The 21,679-nt window shown below is 36.4% G+C and overlaps 1 long non-coding RNA gene across 1 annotated transcript; it reads right to left on the reverse strand.

The window, feature by feature from the left end:
* Nucleotides 1–1,623: 1,623 nt before the first annotated feature.
* On the reverse strand, nt 1,624–8,883 carry LOC139827359 (uncharacterized). The gene is made up of 3 exons (XR_011737887.1): nt 8,719–8,883; nt 2,977–3,078; nt 1,624–1,756 (listed from the first exon to the last, which is right to left on the reverse strand). It is a non-coding gene; the product is annotated as an uncharacterized lncRNA (long non-coding RNA).
* Between the last annotated feature and the right edge of the window lie 12,796 nt (nt 8,884–21,679).

A 21,679-nucleotide genomic window follows, 5' to 3' on the forward strand; every position in this document is an offset into this window, starting at 1 on the left:
AAGCTGGTGAGGGGTCTGGAGAACAAGTTTTATGAGGAGGAGCTGAGGGACCTGGGGCTGTTTAGCCTGGAGAAAAGGAGGTTGAGGGGGGACCTTATCACATACAGCTTCCTGAAAAGAGGTTGTAGCATGAAGGTTGTCAGTTTCTTCTCCCATGTAGCAAGTTATAGGAGAAGAGGAAATGGCCTCAAGTTGCACCAGGTTCATATTGGATAATAGGAAGAATTTCTTCATGGAAAGGTTGGGCAGGGAAGTTGTTGAGTCACCATCCCTGGAGATGTTTGAAAGATGAGATGAGGTTCTCAGGGACATGGTTTAGTGCTAAGATTAGGTTGTGGTTGAACTCATTGATCTGGAGGTTCTCTTCCAACTTAAATGATTCTATGATTCTGTGTAACTAAAATGAGGGTAGCTGTCTGATCTTTGTCTAACTTCACCTACAGTAATACTACGACAACTGGTTTATATATGAGTCTTGTCTGAAGTCCTAGCAGTTTTTTTACTCCATTTTCCCTAGATCTTACATTAAATTGACCTGTAGCAAGACTGTTAACAGCCACTGGCAGTAAAATACTGGTATTAATCCAAAATTAGGTATCTCAAAGTCTAAATTGAGTGTGATTAGTGTAAATCCATAAATCACTGAAATATTTGGAAGAAAATAGGAATGTTAAAACAAGTTTATATGTGGCTGTGATATTTCACTGTTCAAACTTACATTTTCAGAGACGTAGAAAAAGGAAATGCATAATTCCTTTCTTTAGCATAGAAACAAGAACCTCTTCTCCAAGTGAGAAAAGAGTGGATCTGTGTGATTCACAGTTTTGATTAGACACCTGTTACTATGCTGGAATTATTCTGTCTGACATTCATATTACGGTATGTCACACAGTCTCAGTGTTCTCTGCCCATGATAACTAAATCTGATGCTTCCGTCTTATTTTTCATATATAGAGTGGGGGGTACATGTATAACATTAGATGTGATCCACCTGTGTTTTGACTGTGGAGGTTCTTTCTGAACTGGGTAAGCATTGAAGACGGTGCAGTGTTCAACCTTCTTAAACAACTTGACTGCAAGATAAGACATAAGGAAGGAAGCAGAGGTGATACAGGAGCAGGTCTTCATTTAGATAGATGCCCCGTAACTCAGTGTGTTCCCTACATTAAGGGGTTGGATTTATTTATTTATATAGTAAACTTAGAACAATGAGGAGAGAATTAAGTGTGCCCTCTCTGCTTCTATTTTACTACTTTGCTGTTAACTGCAAGTGTCCTAAATTAACATGCATTTTCTCATTGGCACTCTTTTTTTGTTAGGAAATTGTTCAGCTTTCATTAGTTGAAAGGTGACTCTAACATCTTTCTATCCCAATATTTCTCCACGATTGCAGTACTTTGGATCCAATATCAATACCTGCTCTGTTGTTTTACTCAAAATTTTAGTAATTCATTGATTCTCCGAAATAACTATACAATTGTCTTAATAGCATCCATTTTTACTGACTGCAGGAAATACTTCACGCTGAAAGTGAATATTGTACTTTATTCATTTAGATCTATAAGTAAACTGGTAGAAGCAAGATAATGCACAGGATAAAAAGTGGTGCAAAAAGTAGGACCAATATGATTGTATTTATTCAGTTATCTTTTTTTTTTTTTTTTTTGTCCTGTGTTCAACTTTATTTTGTAGAACCTTGAAACTCTTTCCATCCTAGTCCTTTCAGCCTTTTCTGTTTAGGAGGTATGTTTTTCTCCTGGAAAAGAGTAGAGAGGAAAACAAAATGAATGTCAAGTTGTAAAGCAGCAAAAGAGTACTGTGAGTTGATAGACCAGTAGTTCTTCAGGACAGCCCTGAATAGTTACAGAATCTCACCACATCACTGTGTATCCAGCCACTCAGATGCTTAAATCAAAAGGAAAAAATTGTCACAGAATGTCTTTTGCTTAAAAAAAAATAAAATGGTTGACCATTAGTCAAAGAACAAAAATGAATTAAATCAGTAAATTAAAAATTGCTTGGTCTTATAAACAGGTATATTCCCATTTAAGTTGTGGGCAAACCCTCAATTGCAATGAAACCTTTCACCCCAAGGGTAAGAGCCTATGCAGGAAAAAAGAGATTTTCAGCTCTGTTGCCAGTGAAATGAACTCCCACCGGAGCTAGGAGCCATCATTTCTTTGACTTTGTTCTATTTAACACAAGCACATTGCAGCATGTACGTATGATGAAATAAAATTTACTAAACAAAACAATTTTACTTCATGAACAATTTCTACTTTGGAAAGATGATAAGGAAAAACATCCATGTGACAGCTGCCACTCATATCTCCTGCAGTATTACTGGCAGGCACTGAGAAACCATGTTAATAAAAGCACAATTGTAACCCATCTACAAAGGTCTAGACAAGAAATATCCATCTGATAATAAAAGCTACTAGACACCAAAGCAGCTGATTGCCAGTGCCTTAGAAAGAGACTTCTCTCACTAGAGATTTGCAATTATGAAGTTCTCACTGTTTTCTGGTCTTTAAGAGAAGGCAAACCCCAGCACAACGTGAGTAGAACTTGCTCACCCACCCCTTCTTGTCCTTTTCAATAGAATCAACAGAACATTAGTCTTTGGTTAATGCTGTTCTGTATTTTAGTGTATCTATCGAACACATTTCTTGGATGAAGTAGTTCCTGTTATATAGTCTAAAGACTTTTGTGAACTTCTGTTTCCCATACAGAAGTTGTTGGCCAGGCCAGAACACCTTGAAGATGTTTTGGAGCTGGTTCTCGGGCTGCACAGCTTCCCTGGTGATCATGTATCTGAAACATTCCCAATATTTAATTGTAAAAACTATACTATTCTTGATTCTACCTGCCTTTGGTGCTTTGATGCTGTGTAACAAAGTGTTGATAAATCTCCCTGTTTCTTTAAAATCTTTAATATTTAGGAGAGTATTATGAAAGAGGTGGGAGCAGGTGTACCTTCACAACACTGGGTAGCAGGCATTTCTTCAGCATTTTTTTCTTTCCTTATGTTGTGATATCTGAGACTGTGTTCACTGTTGATATTCTATCTTGTCCAAGCTGGGGAAAGATAAGAAGCACTTAAAAATGGAAGAGACTAAGGTGGCAGAAAAGGAGTTAACTCATGCGCGCAGTTTCTGCAGGATTCCCTGTTGCTGTTGGGCTCTGTGGTGCAGGTCATATTTGCACTGCAGCATTACAAGCATTCCTGACTCTGTCATTTTTCCTTCTCATTCAGTACACTGGTATTAATGACCGTCGTGCCATCCCTTGACATCTTCATGGAAATATTTCATGTCTTTCTTGTGGACAGTAAAGTCTTTAAACACAAAAGAACCTCTCCATCTGCCAGTGGTCTCTGACATTTACAAACATGGCAGTAAGTAATGTGAAATACTTCTCAATCTCCATGATTTCCTTATTACTCCAGAGCACATCTGTCTCCAGTTTTACTCACTTGAAATGGAAGAAAGTTCCTTTTAATTTAGTGCTATGTGACATGTGGTATTCTAGGGGAGGCTGAGGGACAAAGAAGGGAGATGTATGATATACACACATAAAAGAAACAAATTCTAAGAAGTTGAAAGAAATCATTCAAAGATGAGATTTTCATTCCACAACTGTAAGAAGAACCCTCTAGCAGTGAGAAAATAATGCATTTTGGATTTTCCAAACAGAAAGATAGGAGTCTGATCATCCCAAGTTTTCTGTAAAACCACCTTTTTTTTTTTCTTTCTTTCTTTTTCTTTTTTTTTTTAGATTAAGCACTTAGGTATTCTAAATGTTACAATCCTCACTACTGGCAGCTAAAAAGCACAAAAGGAGTTTCACATGTAAGTTACATATGTTATCTTATTCATGTCTTTTGTAGTGTTTTTTCCTTAGTCTTGTGAGCTATCAAATGGACAAATCCTTTCTTACCCATACAAGAGTGTACAACTGTATAGAGTTATGAAATTGTGAGGTGCTTTGCAATGTGAAGACTGTCTGAATTGTATTTTGTTCCTGTAAGCCTGGGAGAAGGCATTTTGTGTGCAAAATTAGTTGCTCTTAACTGACTTACATACACATATACACAGCATATACATGTAGACCTAGTATTCATCATTAATAAGTTTAAACACGGATATTAATTGTATTTCTAAAGAGAAGGAAACACCATCTCTGATAGCACTGTTAAAGGATACTGATTTGTTAATGATTCCTGCTACTTTCAAAGCCTGAGTGTTGACTATCTTCTAAATTTGTTCTTTGAAAAATACTTTTAGGAATAGGTCAAGTGCAGTAAAACTGACTGAAAGTAAGGTTTTGGCATTACTGTGGTTTTGGTGTTACTGTGGAAAATTTCACAAATATGAAATGCATTTCATCCAAACAATTTTTAGGAAAGCTTATAAGTGTTCTGGACTTTCTTTACCCTCATCACTGATTTCTAAGGAGTATGTGTGTAAAATAAAACAAATCTGTTTCTTCTCTTGCTTTAGCTATTTCCTGGTGCTGTATTGGCTCTGTTTCATGATGAGCTGTTGATACTGCAAAATCTGGATTGTGGTGTGCAAAATAATTCAGTTAAAGAAGCTAAATGATACAAAAATCCCAGTACTCAGCAAAGTGGAGGAAACTAAGAGACTTGTTTAAAATAACTTGCTGAAGTTTCAGAAAGTTGCTGCTTGTTAAAGCTCCCTGAACTTATTTTCCAAAGATCTGAGTTACTGAGAAGAATTAGTAATATATCTGCGTTAAGAAAGCAGGTTTGTTTGTTTTTTTTTCTTCAGTTTTTGGAAGACTTTCAGCTTTTGATGTAGTTATAAGAGACTGACATTTTTAAAATAAAGTGTTTGTTTTTCTTCATTATCTTTTGCTAGGAATATGTACTCAATGGGAATGGGAAGATACGCTTTTCACATCATTGGGAGGTGTCATATGGCCAGAAAGATGGCTCTAGAAGAAGCATGGTGTTCTCCTTGGAGGGTCTATTTGGTAGCATTATAATATCCCAGGAGTTAGCATTCATTATTATGTAGGCATAATGAAAACAAAATCTATGTGACTGTCCCTGTTTAGACATTCAGATGAAAAATGCTGCTATGGTAATGGACAGAATTGCCATCTGGAAAGTTTGCTGTATTAGGAAGAAGATAATAAAGCTGTCCTGTGTTTCATACATCTGATAAGGATAAGTAGACTGTCAATAGATCTATGAAATAAGGATCAGGAGGAAAAATAGGTTTTTCTAAAAAAAAAATAGGTTTATCTAAATAAAATGAAAGAAAACTTCAATTTAAAACAGAGAAATTAATTTTAATTTAGAGATGGTACCAGATCACAGTGTAAAACAAAAAAATCAACAGTGATGTTCCCACTTGCCATAGAGCATCCACTAAGGTAAGTTACCTGATCTTCACACTCAATTGTCTGGAGAACCTGGAGGTTGTGAAGTCAAGCTGAGGCCATGCTACATTGCAGCTGGAATTTCATGACAAGGAAGAAAGCAACGTATAGACTAGTGCGGAATATAATTGCTGTTCTACTATGATATACGTACTATTTAACTATAGAACATGCCTTTAACAGTTCATTTCTAGGAACTTAAACATGATTGTTTTAGTCTTCCGAAATGTATTATGGATTACTGTGTAAGAAAAATCCTTCAGTATTTTAGATTTATTTGAATTAGAGTATCCAAGTGACACTGGGTAAATCTGGTCTTTTTGGCCTAGGGAGAGAAAATTAGTTAAAGCTTGGTAAAATTAGCTGATAGTTGAGTTGTCTCTTATTTTGTTATAAAACATGTTTTTCAAAGTAAAATACATTCAAACTGGGTTGTGTAGAACTTAATGAGATGAAGTTAATAAATTCTTTTTTTATTGAACACAAGACTTGGAGAACAACTTTCATCTGGCTGTAGTACATGTACACAGCTGCCCTATGTCAGTTAGGACAAGTGTAATCCTTCAAGACTCTACAGAAACATCATCTAACAAACCCCTTTTGCATTGGCAGTAGTCTCTGAGCTGCATGGGCAGTTAGTTAACATAAACACTGCACTCACCAGCTTGTGCAGGAAGTATCTATGTACAATCTGATAGTCAATAAAAGTGAAGCTAAGGGAGAGATGGGTAGGCGACACTTTTCATTTAGCATTGGAGCATATGTCTAGTAGGGCTGTCCTTGTAGTGGCTGTGTTCATGCTTCTTAGGTCTAAACATATCTTTGCACCTCAGGCTCAAATGAATAAACTATTCCTGCTAATTAGGTTAAAATATGACCACTTAAAAAACATCAGCAGTATAGATTTCATATATGTTGCTTTTCTCAGCTTATTTATACCAGAATTGTACACATTCTTAAGCCTGACCTGTGTGCCCACTGGTACATGGAATTTCTATGAGCCATAGATATTTGTCATTTCTAGGATAAATCATTTGCTTTTGTTGACTTTCTTCATTATTTAAGCTGAGCCTTAATTATTATTAGTGTGATGTCTAGAATGACAGAACATGATGTAGGTCCACAATATTCACATTTAAAGTGATCAAGAAGTTAGACATGGTCAGGACCAGCTCCCGAACTGTGAAAAATACTCTGAGGAAAATTCAGTCCAGAATAACAACTTCATTTCCTGGTGTCAGGTAACACAGTAACATGCTTGGTTAATTAACTAAAACAACCTAAATAACTATTGGAAAAGTTTCATTTTGCTCTTAACAAAAAAAATGTTAAAATAAAAAATAAACTTGTGAAGACAGATAATCTAGGATTCTCACTTTGGATGCCTTCCATTGACTTATTGCATAACAACAGCTTATTGTTGCTGCTGGCAAGTACAGGAGAGTATGTGAGAAGTAGGAGTTGGAGAAAATGTGAGAAATTAAATTTCTTATTTCTCGTTAATGACTGGGTACATCTTTATGTGATTGTGTCTGTTCTGCATACATCTCAGCAAAGGTGACAGAGAAACAGATTTGACCAATTTTCTGTTAGGTGAAAATCAAAGAAACTGCAGTTCACATCCTGTGTTTCGTACAGAAATATTTGTTATGTTCGTGAGCTGTTCTAAAACCCCCAGCATAGAATTCAATTACATGCATTATTTACTAAGTAGATTTGTAAATACTACTGTTATTCAGTAAAATAAAACAAGCTCTCTAAAAATTATCAGTAAAATTTTTGTATTAAAAATACCGCTCTACTCAGAAAACAAAATAAATATACAATTACAGGGAAATGGAAAAAACGTAATTAAGTTTTCTGCAGAATGCAGAAATTATATGCTTCTCAGCTATGTATTTTTTTACCCACCCATTTTTTTCCAGTGTGAACCTATGTACTATTTAAAGATTTTTTAATCAGAGCTCTGTTTTTTAGACAGAACAAATTTAGAAAAAGAACAATTTAGTTTTGAGAAATGTTGTGCCATGATGGATTTCTGTGAATGAACAATTGTACTTCTTAGAGATAACACACTGGGTGTAGTAATTAAATGACTGTGGTCTGGAAATATGGTTGTTAATATGAAGCAGATTTTTAAATAATTGTCAGTTTTAAGTACTTTATCTCCAAATGAATTCAGAGATACATGTCATACGCCTGTGCTGCCCGAATCGTATTATCAGATTTTTTTTTTCAATTTTAAGTCTTAATAAAAAAAATATAATACTTGTTTTGTTTAAAGAGGGATGCTGCATTGCATATTCCCATTTGACCTGTCTAGGAGGAAATGAAAGAAAGCCACAACATACAAAGTTTACTGAAGTGTGAAGAGCTTTTAATAAATCTGTTAAACAATCAGTGCTTGAAATTAAGTTCTCAAAATCCTTCTCCACTTAGTCATATCATAGCAGGTTAAACTTTTTTATTACATTGTAAGACACATTTATTTCTTTGTTGATTCTTCTGGGAAATAGTGCATAATGAAGACATTCTGAATAAACTATATTCATTCTAATTTTGCTGAAATTAAGTTATAATAAGCCCACATCTAAATAGATACAGTTATTTTTCTCTAAAATACATTAAATAATGGTATTCTTCAATCCATTATGCACGCTAGAAATACTTTTTCTGCCCTGCCATCTGCCGAAATAGAGTTGAATGTGATTTCCCTGGCTGCAGTGGAATAAGAAGAAATTGTCATAAATTGAGACTTATCTTCCATTATTGATCAAAGATCTGCAGCTATACCTGTCAAAGCAGTCTCTGTGCTCTCCAGTAGTATCTATAGCCCACTGAATGTTAGATCAGTATTCTTGTCAGACTCCCTGAAAAAAAAAATCTTTAGCTGGGATACTGAGATCCAAATAGCAGACATAATTCACACACCCCAGTCATATTCATGTGCACTGAGGAAAAGAGCCCTTTCTACATTTCATCATTAATCTCTGTGGAGGACATTGTGTGTAATGTACCTCTAAAATATCTGTAATATGACTCAGGTAATGGCAGTCCACGCCTTGTTTCCTCTTGTCAAGAATACTGAAATACATTAATTTTGTACCATCTGGGTTATCCAGAGGCTCTGCATGTGAGTTATAAAGGCTGACCAAGCAATGTTTCACTCTCTCATTCAGCATTATTTACCTCTGCTGCAGCCTCTGCACCGTTCACTACTGAATGGAATTCTTAATTAGAAAATAGTCAGAGAAGAGAGTTTCCAGGCAGTATCTGATGTAACTCTTAAGAATGGCTGGAGGAGCTTACCCTTTGTTCCTTAGGTCTGGACTGGTTTTGATCCCCAGGTCAGATATTCACAGCATTTAGGACACTTCTGGATCTCCACATTTTGGTTGCATGTTGGGCATTTCAGAGCCTTGTTCTTCCCCTTTATGCTTCTTATGATACTCAAGTCCTGTGTAAGCCAGTAAAGGCATGTGCAAAAGCAAATAAGCTCATCAGAAATTTCATTTATACCAAACAGAGTAAAAATATGTTTAAGATAAGAACCTTCTCCCTGGAATGGGTTAACTTAAGGAAGTCTAATTTTTATGCCTCAAATCAGTAGGATTCTGTGCACATACTCTTAGTTACTCAGAATCTACAGAAGTATTTTAAAAGAAAATTTATCAGAGCTTAGAGTTTTTAGATCTTAGTATTTTCCTGTCCCTATAATGTAATTTCATGATGAGACAAATTTACATCTACACCGTAACTGCTTCCTCTGAAATGACAAATGCCCTAATTAAAAAAAAAAAAAAAAGTAAAAAAAAGTAAAAAAAATAGTTTTGATAATAACTTCTTAAATAGTTTTGATAATAACTTCTTATGTTTGACCTTCAGAAATAAATACTTCATCAGACTTTTAATAAATGCATTTGCTCTTAGTGATCCTAAATTTCATTTTACAATCCAATACTAGAAGTCAGCCACATTTCTCCACATAAATCCCGATAATCTCGTCTATTTTTATGCTACAGATAAGGAAAAAGAGAAGGCATATTTATCTTTCCATTAGAGTGTGCTGGCAAACCAAGTGAGCTTTTAACTTGTTGAAAGAGCAAGTTTTCAGAAATATAGATAGAAAACAGTAGAAACAGTAAATAGCAGCCTGCCAGAGGAGGTCAAAAGAATCATCACCTGTGTTTTTGTACCAAACAACCTAGAGTTTTTGTATGAGAGCTTTCTTCCCACTTTTTCCTAGAGAATGTAGTGCAGGCCACAGGAAATGAAAAAAATGTTTATTAAGCTGTCTCCAATAGCAACTAGATGCTGCCAAGGAAGATATATAATAAATCCCCACATTCACTGAGGAAAGAGGAGAAAGATAATACTTTTCTATCCTCAGGCAAAATACAAAAACAATGAGAGAAAAGTCTTTCTTAAGCTATTCCTGATGCAGTGAAGTGATGCAGAGCTACCAAAACTGAGTTTGGGAACTTGTCACACCAGAATTGTTGGTACATTTAGTTCTAGCCAAATTTTACACAAAACTGACTATACTGGTAAAAAGACAGGATTTCAAGAACAAATGTCAGGGACGCACCATGAATCCAGACACAACTCAGTGCCAAATTTCCTCTGTGATAGGCTAGGATAATTCTGGCTCCAAGTAGGAATTCCACTTCTTTCTGCTATGTTCTGGACTCCTATCCATTTGAATTCAAAGCAGGGTCCTCTGAAATACTTCAGACAGCTTTTCCGTCCAGGAAGAATGTTTTAGAGCTACAGTGAATGGCAAAATCATACAGAGGGAGCGGGAATTTGCATTTAATTGCTGAACCAAACAGTATAACTTGTATATCTACAGGTCCTCAGTCTGGATGTATGGAAAAAGGAGACAGAGGAGTGAGACCATGTTTAGAAGGTGCTACTTTAAGCATGCCATTGCTTAATAAGAATTTGCCAGGAGGAGACAAATAAAGAAGAACTTCGCCTAACCTGAAATGCTGGTTATGGAAAGATGGAGAATAGGTCAATCCAGGCTCTGCCATAGGGCTTATATGTCTTTCCAGAGCCTTCTGACTCATCTGTGGCTTTTTGAGAGCAAAGTGGCTATGGTTAAGAAATTATGTAGCTGACGTTATATTCATTGCTTGCTTGCCAAGTTGTGCTTGAAGATGTTAAGCCAGAGGCCAGAGTTCCTAGAGTTGGATGGAAATCAGAGGAAAATATCTGAGCCACTGCAAGAGCTGAGAAACCTGAGGCCCAGGTCTGAGCACTCAGGAGTCCTGTGTCTCAAGGAAAAGATTGGAAACTACTGCTCTGTTTAGTACCCTACAGACCTTGCACTAGAACGAGGTCTCTTCCATTGGCATACGGGACTGAGCAATTTGGTACACTTACAAAAGACTGAAAGCCCTATTGAAAAAAAAGTGATAGGATCTTTACTAAAAAGAGATGTTAGGCCATCACACTTTCTTTTTTTACTAAGAGAAAGAGGTATTTTCTGTCTGTTCTGAGGAAATACCGTTAGCATATTGGCCTCCTCCAACCATTACAAGAAAGGAAATGTTGTAGCTCTGTGTTTATTCAGCAATCCTATTTCAGTCATTTTCCATTTTCCTACAATGTAGTAGGAGGTTGAAGAAGCAGTAACCAAAGACACTATCTTTAGAAAGAGGGCCCGAGCAGCCACAACTGAACAGGTGATTTGGGAGTACTCGTTCCCCTTTACGGAAGTCCAGTGGAAAGACATAATTTAGTTCTTGGTTTCCTTCTGTGTCAGATCTGCATTGCAGACCCTGGTGCTTCTGGCAAGAGCAGGTTTGATAGGTCGCTGCTCAGAGCCTTTTAGCACCAGCTGGAATGAGCAGAGTAGCATAACTCAAAAGCAGTGTACATCCTGCCAGGGACCATCTCTGTCTCTCCACCACATTGAGTGACATTTATTTGATTCCAAGTCAAGGACTTGTTCTCAGGTCCCAAAACCTGTGGTGCGTACTGATTCTTCCCATCTCTTCTATTTGTAACCATTCCACACCAGTGACCCCACAACATGTTCTTCCAATCATTGGCATACATGATTTTGTCATTTGTAACTGCTGAATTCATGGCATAAATATTAATAAGGAGGAGTGTTACAAGACATCAAAGTGATATGTGATTCGCTAAATCATTTTACTATGAAGTACTTTATAAATGATGCATTAATTCCATCAGGATGCAGCCCTTCAGCATGGCTCATTAAGTCTGGCAGTTGCTTACTTTTCTTTTGATCTTCTGCATAGGGAAAGGAAATAAAAGCCATTTTTATCTCCACAAGAGCATCCCCTACCACCTGCCCTGAAAAAGAACAAACAACATTTTCCATTTGAAGGGTATTTTTTTCCCTATTACCTGAGAAGTTCTCACATTGGAGAGTTTACAAGAAGTATGATTATAAATTTATAGGCTTTTAGCATTACTCTTTCTCTAAATCAAACTACACTGAGCCATAATGGTCATTGCTAGGCCTGAAGGACAGTTAAAATTATCCCAGACAGGTAGCTGGGATTTTTTCAGAAGGGAACAGTCTGGTTAATGCAATGCTCAGTCTCCTCTTGACAAGTCTTTCACAGCAGGTGAGGACCTGAACCATCTGATTAGAGCTGCATTTTACACTCTTGACAAGAAGAGCAAGCACTGGTAAGAAGATGTGAGTAAGTGCAGTTAGTTACTTTTACACAATAGATCAGCTGTAACTGCTGCTGTACAGAAACTCTTAAAAGGTCATATGTGTTATAATTTAAAAGTGCTTTCACTTCAAACTTGGTCAAATGAATTTTCCAAGTAGAACAGACTGTGTCTCCAGTGACAGTTCTATTATTCTATCATTTCAGCGCTGCTCTTTGATAAGATCTTAACAAGCGGTGCTCCAACTGACAGCAGATGAAAACCTCACTGACTTCTGGTCACATGTGGACAGGCTGAGCCCAGTCAAGTGAAGCGTTCCTCTGCTGATGACTAGTGGATGCAGGTGTCAGAAATGCATCATTATCTCTGAGTGCTTCCCCAATGGACTAGTTGGGTTTCCTGCAACTGTCTCCACATTGTCTCATCAAATCCCCTTTCCAAGTGATAGACCAAATAGCAAGGCTAGAAAATGACAGCAAAGTTTATAAGCATCTCGCTGTTGTCTGGGTGTAGTGCTGCATGGCAGTTTGAGAATCATCCTGGGAGGTTCCTCTTTCAGTTACACAAACCCAAGTGATGGAATGTTTGGCTCTGTCAAAGCAGGTCTAGGTACACTGGATGCTACTGTGCAATAAACTAGCACTTCAAAGATGATGACAGAGGGAGGTAGGTCAAGTGTCAAATTTTAGACTCCAAAAATTGTAAAAGGAAGCTTGATGACACAATGAGAGTTTCAAAAAACATCACAGAAAAGGAAAATTGATGAATGTAGGTTACTAATGTCCAGGTGATGAGCATAAACATCTATGTCTAGAGTAAACTAAGTAGAGCCAATACTAGACTTGAGTTCTAAAAATACGATCTATAATCATTGCAGTATACTATATTTAGAGTATGATCATTATAAATACTCACCAAGAGGGTGTAAAAGAGCTGTATCATTGACAAATATGTCAGTCTAAACTACATCAGTTTCATGCTAAGCAGTATGTTTTCAGGATTGCTAAGTGTTCTCAGATTTCCAAGAGATTTTAATTCACTTTTTTTTTTTTGCATTAATTCTCACATATAAGTACATCCATCTACATACATACAGAAAAAAAAATTATAGATCAATCTAAATGAAGTCCTACCTATAAAATATTCTGAGAAATGACAAGTATGTTGGAAAATTTTTAGAATCAGAAATACTAGATATTAGTCATGGTGAAAATTAATCTTACACTGGTCAATTTGAAGCAGAGTGCTGTTAACTCTCACTCAAGATTCATCACAGAATGTGTGATTAACCACAATTGCCAAGTTTCATCTACAAGCGGCTTTGGATTATGAACAATAAATAATTAAGATACAAATATCTAATTAAGATGTCAGAAAATAGCAAGTTTAGCCAATTCGGTGAGATCCTTAAAAACATCATCCTGAACAGGTGCTTTTAAACAAAAATGTGAAGCGCCTATTTTTAATAAGGTTCCATCCTACCTAGTATTTTTTGTGCCACATGCCAGGAACAGTGGGTAATGAGGTTTTGAGCTTTTTTTTTTAATTATTTTTAATTGGACCACTAGCTATTGGTTCCACTACATAACCAGTACAGAAAATTATAAACCTTGTATTTGTTTGAAAAAATGTGATTCAATGTCTTTGTTCCTCTTTTTATTTTTCTAGAAGCATCAGATATATTTAAGGATCTTTTAAACAGATGTTGTCTATTCTACACTGTGACAAAAAGAGAAGAATATTTTCTAACAGCTGTAACACAGTCATTATGTGATGAATAATCATGCCTAAGAAGAAAGGCCTATGCTGCATATATGCAACTGTGGTACTCAAATATGCCTCCAGCACAGTTATCCTCAGTGTCCAATATATTCACGCTGGAGTCTACTGCCAAACCTCATTCACCGTTCACACCACAAGTATTTTCCACCATGGACAGACACAGCTGTTCCTTCATATGCGAAGCATGGTATTGCATAGCTCGCGCTGAATGGGTTTATCTTTGTACTACAGCAGCACAGGCAAAACCCATAAAATACATTTTAATTTTCCTTTAGCTTAATAGATAAAAACATTCATTAATGCAAGTCATCAGGTAGACTCTGCAACCACAGAATTTTTATAAAAGGTATGCAGCACTGTATTAATATGGAAAAGACCCACATCAATAATAGAATACTACCTTGGGAGACATTCATAACTGCCTGTTAAACAAACTAACATTTTGCAAAACAACAGCTAAATGGGATTAGAACAATCTCTCAATGTACTTCAATGCCTTTTATTCTTTTCCCCAGGGTGAGGAAAACACTTTCCCCTGTCATGAAAAACACAAATCACGATCAGTCTGTCACATATAATTTGACAATTTGCAATGCTTGGACTGCAGGAGGCCAAGACATATATTTCAAACATTGCTATTGATAGGAGAGTTTTACAGTAGCTCCCAATTTCTATGCTGGATAAATGTCCCGGTTAAAACCGGTGGTATAACAGATAGCCATAAAGGCTTGGTGCACTGGAACCAAAGGAGCTGCCTGATTAGTTTTGGTCTTCAAGCTGATAATTTTTTAAACAGGCGTGGGAAATCAAGTTCTATGCTCCAAGGATCAAGCAAACTAACAGGTGTAGATCTTGGGAACTACAAATGGTGTGTCAAAAAAAGAAGAACCTTTATGTTCAAATTGCTAGCGATGGCTTCAAGGAAATGGATGGCAAACATCTTCAAAGTCAAAATTCCTAAATACTATTGAAAATGCATTTATCTGAACTATGGGTAGAGATGTGATTAAATAAACATCTTTCCGCTGTGTCATTGTTTTATATTTCTTTACACACAGAAAAGATTAAAAGAAAAAAGGAGATAAATAAGATCAAAACTCTTTCTACCCACATAATGCCAAAAAAAACCCAAAAAAACCCTGAGTGCATCATAAAACCTATAGCTTAAAAATACCGAGAAAACAGTAAAAGAGGTGCTTTCAAAGAGGAAAAGGCAAAGGTACAGTCAGTGTTCTCCTAATTAATATAAATTGTGCTTTTATTCTGAAAACCATAGCATGGGATTTCACACTGATTATCTCCTCATAATTTCTACACAAAGTATGTTCAGCTTGCAAGTAAACAGTTATTTTTTTTCTCTTCCTGCAAAGCCTTAGAAGCACAGCCTGCCATCTGAAATGCAAGCTAAGTCTTCTGTTTCTTATGAATAATCACCAGTTAAAGGCTCAGTCTGCTCTGTCACACATATTCACCAGCACTGCATGTGAGAAGCTGACTGGAACAATTTTATTTGCAATGAAATAGAAGGATAAATTAAATCTCCTTAATTTCCTTCCAATTAGCTGCAGTGCAACTCCTACTTAACTTGGTTTTGTGGGGCTCGCGGAGCAGGAAAAACAAGAATTAGAACTGATTCTTTCAAGGAAGGAAGCAGTTGAGAGTGTATACCGGTGAGCACATTTGTAACGAATGCCTTTTGTACAAAAAATGGCAGCATGTTGGATATAGGAAGAAACCTTATTTGATCTTTGCTCCCAGACCCTGTTGAAATGCCATGCAATAGTCTTGAGACAAATTTCTGAATTTATCAAAAATGAATATGAAAAGAGATTGTGTTGCTGGTTTTGTGCTGCATCTTCAAGCAGCTTCAGCTGGCTGGCTGTGGGACAGTCAGGAAGGAAATACTCCTTTTTTTGTTCTTGGTACATAACTTGCAGAAGATCTGTGGTCACATCAGCACACAAAATTGTGTGAATCAGACAAGAGTATGTTTTCTCTGCAAGTTCCACAGCTGAACTAACCCTTTCCAGCTTTTAGCAGATTTAATATAACAACAGAGAAGTATCAGGTCAAAACAAAACTCCATATCGCCCAACTGATGCTGGCAGAAGTGAAGACTGGAAAAGTGTAAGACCGGGTCAGGCTTTAATGATGCTTCTCCAGGATACTCAGCTCATCTCCAGCAGCTGAAAGCTCAGAGATTTTCCGGGCCAGGCCTGGCAGCATCCTGAGACAAGGAGATACACAGCTTGACTTCATGCTACTGGTGAATCACCCTCTCTGGTTCACATTCTGTCACATTCTAGCTTCATTTAACACTCTTTTTCTTTCACTGGAAGAAGCAGTAAGCAATTGATCCATACTCACCTTTCCTTTATTTCATATATATTTATGATGTCTTTCCTCAGTCATCTCTTGCCAGGCTGAAGAGCCCCATCCTAATTCATTGCACCTTTCATGGATGCATGCCTTTCCAAAGCCCTGAGCATCCTTTCCCAAACATGTACTTGTTGCTACATTATCCTTCTTGACATGGAGGAGGGGGAAACAGGATGGCACACAAGTGTTCAAAACGTATGTACATCAGGGGTTTGTGGAGTGGCATAAAAAAGGTTCCTCGTCTATTCCTCATCATCAGAAGGTCTCAGAGGAGAGTTGCCTGACTGAAGCAACTTGGCTCTTCTGACCGTGTAGAACTGGCTGGGCTTCAGGGTGTTATTAAAAGCCAGATTTCTAAATCTTAGGCTCTTTTGCTGGACTACTGTTATTATTTGAGAAATAAGAATTTTAGCAGAAAATAAAGTAGGATTGCAGCCCTCAAACTCTGGAGTACATCTAAGAACAAAATAGATAAGGAAAGCAGAAAGAAAAGCCATTGCATTTTTGTTAAGCTAGAGGGTTTATGATTTAGCCAGTATTTGAAGAAATAAAGGAAAGATGGGTGAATAATGGATTCCATTTTCTAGGCAGTACATACAGATATAATACACACATAATCATGTATTATTCTCCTTAATACACTTACTGACTTCCATCTTGAAACCACAGAGGAATTTTGTAACAGCTATTTATGATACGAGAAGACTGAGCTAGAAATCTTCTGATGATTAAGAATCTTCCATCCAACATAAATTACAAGCCATTTTACACCCAAATATTTCAATATCAGCTTCATCCTTCAGTTTACATAGCCTTTCTCTCTCTCCCGATAGAGAAAAACATGCTTTCTGAACAGTCATTTCCTTTCACTCAAAAACAAGCCAAGCATTTTTTTTTTCCTTCTCTTACATGCTTGACTCTTAATTATTTTGATCTGCTGGTAGCTTTCCTCTGCTCTCGTTGCAGCTTGAATTAGTCTAAAGATAGATAAGCAAAAGAGTGCACAGCTATATCAGACTGGGAGACTCTTCTGAAGTTTCCCTTATTCAAAAAGCTCTCTGATAATGGCATTACTATATCAGATCTACTGGAAATATTTCACAAGATACCTCCTAAGATTACAACTGCTTTTTCAAGTTTCCTATCTTCATGATACTTCATGATACAAGATCCCGCAGTGGGAAATAACGTAGTTTTGGTTGTGCCACTGCACTCCAGGAGATTTTTAACATTATTAAGGAAGGATCTTGTACATGCAACATGCCCATAGTATGGCAAGTTTTTGACTCTATAAAAGGTCATTAGTTGCTGATTCTTCCATTTGTACTCTCTTACTTAAAAAGCAAAAGGATGACATCTTCTTGGTTCCTTCTTCAGAGAAAGAAATACTCTGAAATCTTAGATTAAGAAAAGATATAAATAATAAGCAATAAACATATTCAATAGAGATAAATCATCTTTCCTTGTTTTTTAGGAGTCTCCCACAATCTCTGCCCTAGGCACAATGTACAACAAAGCCCATGAATTCTTGTTTGTTTTTTTGATTTATTTATGTGCAAAAGACTCAGACCTAATTATGAGAAACATGAAAACTGTCCTTATTACATTCTAATGAACCTTTCTAGAGCAGAATGCCACCATAAAAATATTGACACTGTCCAAATTTATCTCAGATAAGCCCTTTATCCATGAAAACTGTTAGGATCCTGACTATGTGAGAAGTGTTGTCTTCTACAGACGCAGAGTAAGATTTGCATTAGATAACTATTTATGTCGCTTTTAGTTCTTAATAATGTAAACTGAGTGTAGCCAGAGGAAGGGAACTAGCCCTAAGATAGTGCTAAAAGAATATCAGATCTGTCTAATAATGCTTGTGATATTTCATACGGTCAACTTTGTCACCTTTGTTTTTTTTAGGTTGACACACTTCGTAATTGAGGGATAATTTAAGACAATTTTAATTTAATTATTCGATGACCTGTTGTTGTTGTTATTTACACATATGATTTTCTATACCCTTATACTCTTCTGACTTTGTGTTAGATACCTTGACATGAATTTACTGGTCATGTAGTGACATTTAATTGTATATACCAGAAGCTGTCACTCTTTCAGAATTAATTATGACACAAGCTGAATACATTGTTAAAATCTGAGGGGACTGTGAATTGAAAACACATCAGAACTGTGACTCCGTGTGAACCAGGAGGAAAACAAAAAAAAAAAAAACCAAGATTTTTTTCAATGTCATTATCCATATATTATGAAGTTTTTCTTACAGCAGCTTTGATATTTTCTCTCACTCCTTTTTATTGCTGTTTTGAACACCACCTTCATCACTGAATTAAACTGATCTAACTGGAATTTCATCACACTTATTTTCTCACTGTGTCAGGAACACTTGGTGTTGGCATGTATGGCAATACATGAGAGGAAAGGCTTATTTTAACAACCTCATTGACTTTTCAGCCTCCCTGTTACCGCAGCCATCAAATTCTAATTTACTCTTCTGGGGACCCTTATCATTCTTCAGTCCAAGGTGGACGAAAAGAAAAATAATTTGGTCACTTAATAGCGAGAAAGTCTATATTCCCCAAACAAAATCTGTCATACAGCTCTCTTAAAATTAACAGGCTCCGTTGACTGACTCCTTACCTCTCTTCCCTGACTCCACTCTTCCCTCTGCCTCCCATTTCTCCCCCTGTCGTCACCATCCTATCCTTCTCTGGTAACTTTTCAACGGTCCAGTGACAGAATCTTGTGAATACAGATTAACAAAAGGTCAAACAATCCTCTCTCATTCTTTTTTTTTTAGTACTATTTTGCCCAGAGATTGAGAACTGAGAAAGGGAAGTAATATTTGAGACCAACCCATAAGAAAACAAAAGGATATTAAGAGCAGTAAAAGCTCATTCTCACAGTCCATCCCTTTAAAAAAGTTAACACTCTACCTTAACCTACATGATTTGTCTACCAAAAACAAGTACAAAACCAAAGAAGTTATCTGGCAATCAAAATTATTAATCAAGTACTAATAGGATATGAACTCATTAAGTTGATCTGCCATGCCTTACAGGCATCTTAGGTCACAGATTTGTAGTTAATTTATTTCTGTAAAGATTTTAAAGAACATAAAAGTGCAAATGAAACAACAGCTTTTGCTAGAGATGTCATGCAACAGTTATTGCTAGGGAAGAAATAAAACCACTATTTTAAAATATTTGTTTCTGACATGGTCTTTTTTCAGTCAAGCCCAGACACTTACATTTGAACTAATTCCCTACATTTTTGTCCTCATAAACATGCTTTCTCTTCAGTTTGCTTTTACTCTCTTTCGCTTTTCTGTAAGTGGGAGAAAAATGCATTACATTTTTTCTGCCCCTGGACATTATTAAGTAGCACTATGTAGATTTTGTTTTCTTTTACTACCCATAACAAATATATGGTAGAAAAGAATATTTAAAAATGAATATTGTTCATGTTTCAACAACAAAAAAATCATGAAGTTCAGATTTAATGTTGAACTTCCCTAATCTACACTCTTGTGCTTAAATACTGGATAACACTTTGCCAAATTAGGGGATTTAAAAATCCCATGTGTCATAAGACCTAGGTACAATACCTTCCTAAGAAAGAAATTTCACTCATGAATATTTTAAAATTCTCAGTGTAGTCTATGTAAACCATCCCTATGTAAGCCATCCTTTAGCTTTACTTTCACTCACCAAAATTATTATAAAAAAAACCATCTGATCAAGAAAAAAGTCTCTGTTTTGAAGCTAGAAGCAGCTGACATCTTATATCTTGGTGGCTTTCTATGATGTATGATTTCTTTCTAAGATGAAAATGCACCTTTTAAAACATTTAAAACATATGCATGATAAATTTGTGAGCTAAAATCTCTCAAAGACATATTTTGGTTTCATATCATCCTGTCCCATATTAAGCAATTAGTGAAAAGAACACTGACTACACCACAGATGTTTCCTAATTAAGTGGATCAAGGAAAACACAGATGTTAATGACGCTTTATTTTTTTAATAAATGTGTGTTGTTAATAATCTGCTGTGTTGTATATCTACTAAGACTGTAAAGAACAAATCTAAGTTCAACTCCCCTAAGAAACAGTTTCTTTATAAAAAATTGCTTGAAATTCTATGTTTGAACACCATTTAACATAGACTAGATTTGTGTTTTAAAGAGTCAGCTCCTGGTCTTCAGTTCTATGTTCTTCCTTAATGTTTTGCTTCTTACTAATTAGTATCTACTGGTTTGGGGTTTTTTTCTAGACTTTTCCTTTCTCAGTGTTTTGATTTTGATGTCCTTCTACTTTGTAATGGTGTTTCAACGCAGGAGTAGTTGTTTACTTGTGCCATTCAGGTAAATGTTACAACTTTTTGCTTTTTTTTGTTTTGGGTTTTTGTTGTTGTTGTGTAGGTTTGTTTAGGTTGGGTGGGGTTTTTTGGTTTTTGGTTTGTGTGTGTGTGTGTTGTCTGCTTCCATCTGTTGACAATATTTGCCAGACATTCTTACAAAATTTCTTCTGATATCCTCAGACCTTTTCCTGACCCAGATAATGAAATTATGGGTGTGTTTCAGTATAGAACTGGAGTGCTCTTTGAAACTGATGTCCCCGCTTTCCCCACTTACCATCAATGAGTCATCTTGGAGTGCACACATTTAATTCCTTTGCATGAAACTAAACTGGAAGACCAGGAGTACATTTAATTTGCTCTGGCCACAAATGGTCACTCAATCTACAAGACAAAACTAGCCCTAGCCCAAAATGATATCTCCAAATCTTATACAGTGGTGCCTTTAGGTCCTCAGCTTCATTTCATTCCATTAACCCACTCTTCTGGGCCTTCCTGCCTGCCAGTGTAAAGCTGAACTATGACACACAACAAATGCTGGGGACGGAGTTGTCTTTCATCCCAGTACCACCTTCTGGTTTTGAGTAAACATTCATGGTAAGTGTTGCATAAAGAAAGGGTTGTTCTTTGAATGACAGTATTATAGGAAAACTCTGAAAATGCTGTAGGTGATCCATTTAATCAATGTAAAAAGGAAGGAAAGCCCCAGCTGTGAGTTTGAAAACTTCATCTGAGGAGTCATGTGCACAGATGAAAGGCAGATATAAAGAGATGTAAAGAGAAGCTCCAAGGAGAGCAGTATGATTCTGTGGGAAGACTGAAAATACTCCTACTGAATAAACAGACCAGTGTAAATATGACCAGGAATGTCCTTGAGGACAATGGAGGATGGACATGTCACAGAAGTGCTTAAACTCTGAAGGTGCAATTTCTTCAGATAAGAGATGAAGTCAGTAGAAAAGCTCTCCATTGGTCTAACGATGTGTGAACCAAACTCTGCTAGGCATTCTAACAACATGTTGGCATAAGCATTTTGTGACAAAGGTTGATTCACACTTAGGAGTTGTCATTCCAGCCCT

Source organism: Patagioenas fasciata, chromosome 2 (genome assembly GCF_037038585.1).
Source record: "Patagioenas fasciata isolate bPatFas1 chromosome 2, bPatFas1.hap1, whole genome shotgun sequence".
In the NCBI taxonomy this organism is placed as follows: Eukaryota; Metazoa; Chordata; class Aves; order Columbiformes; family Columbidae; genus Patagioenas; species Patagioenas fasciata.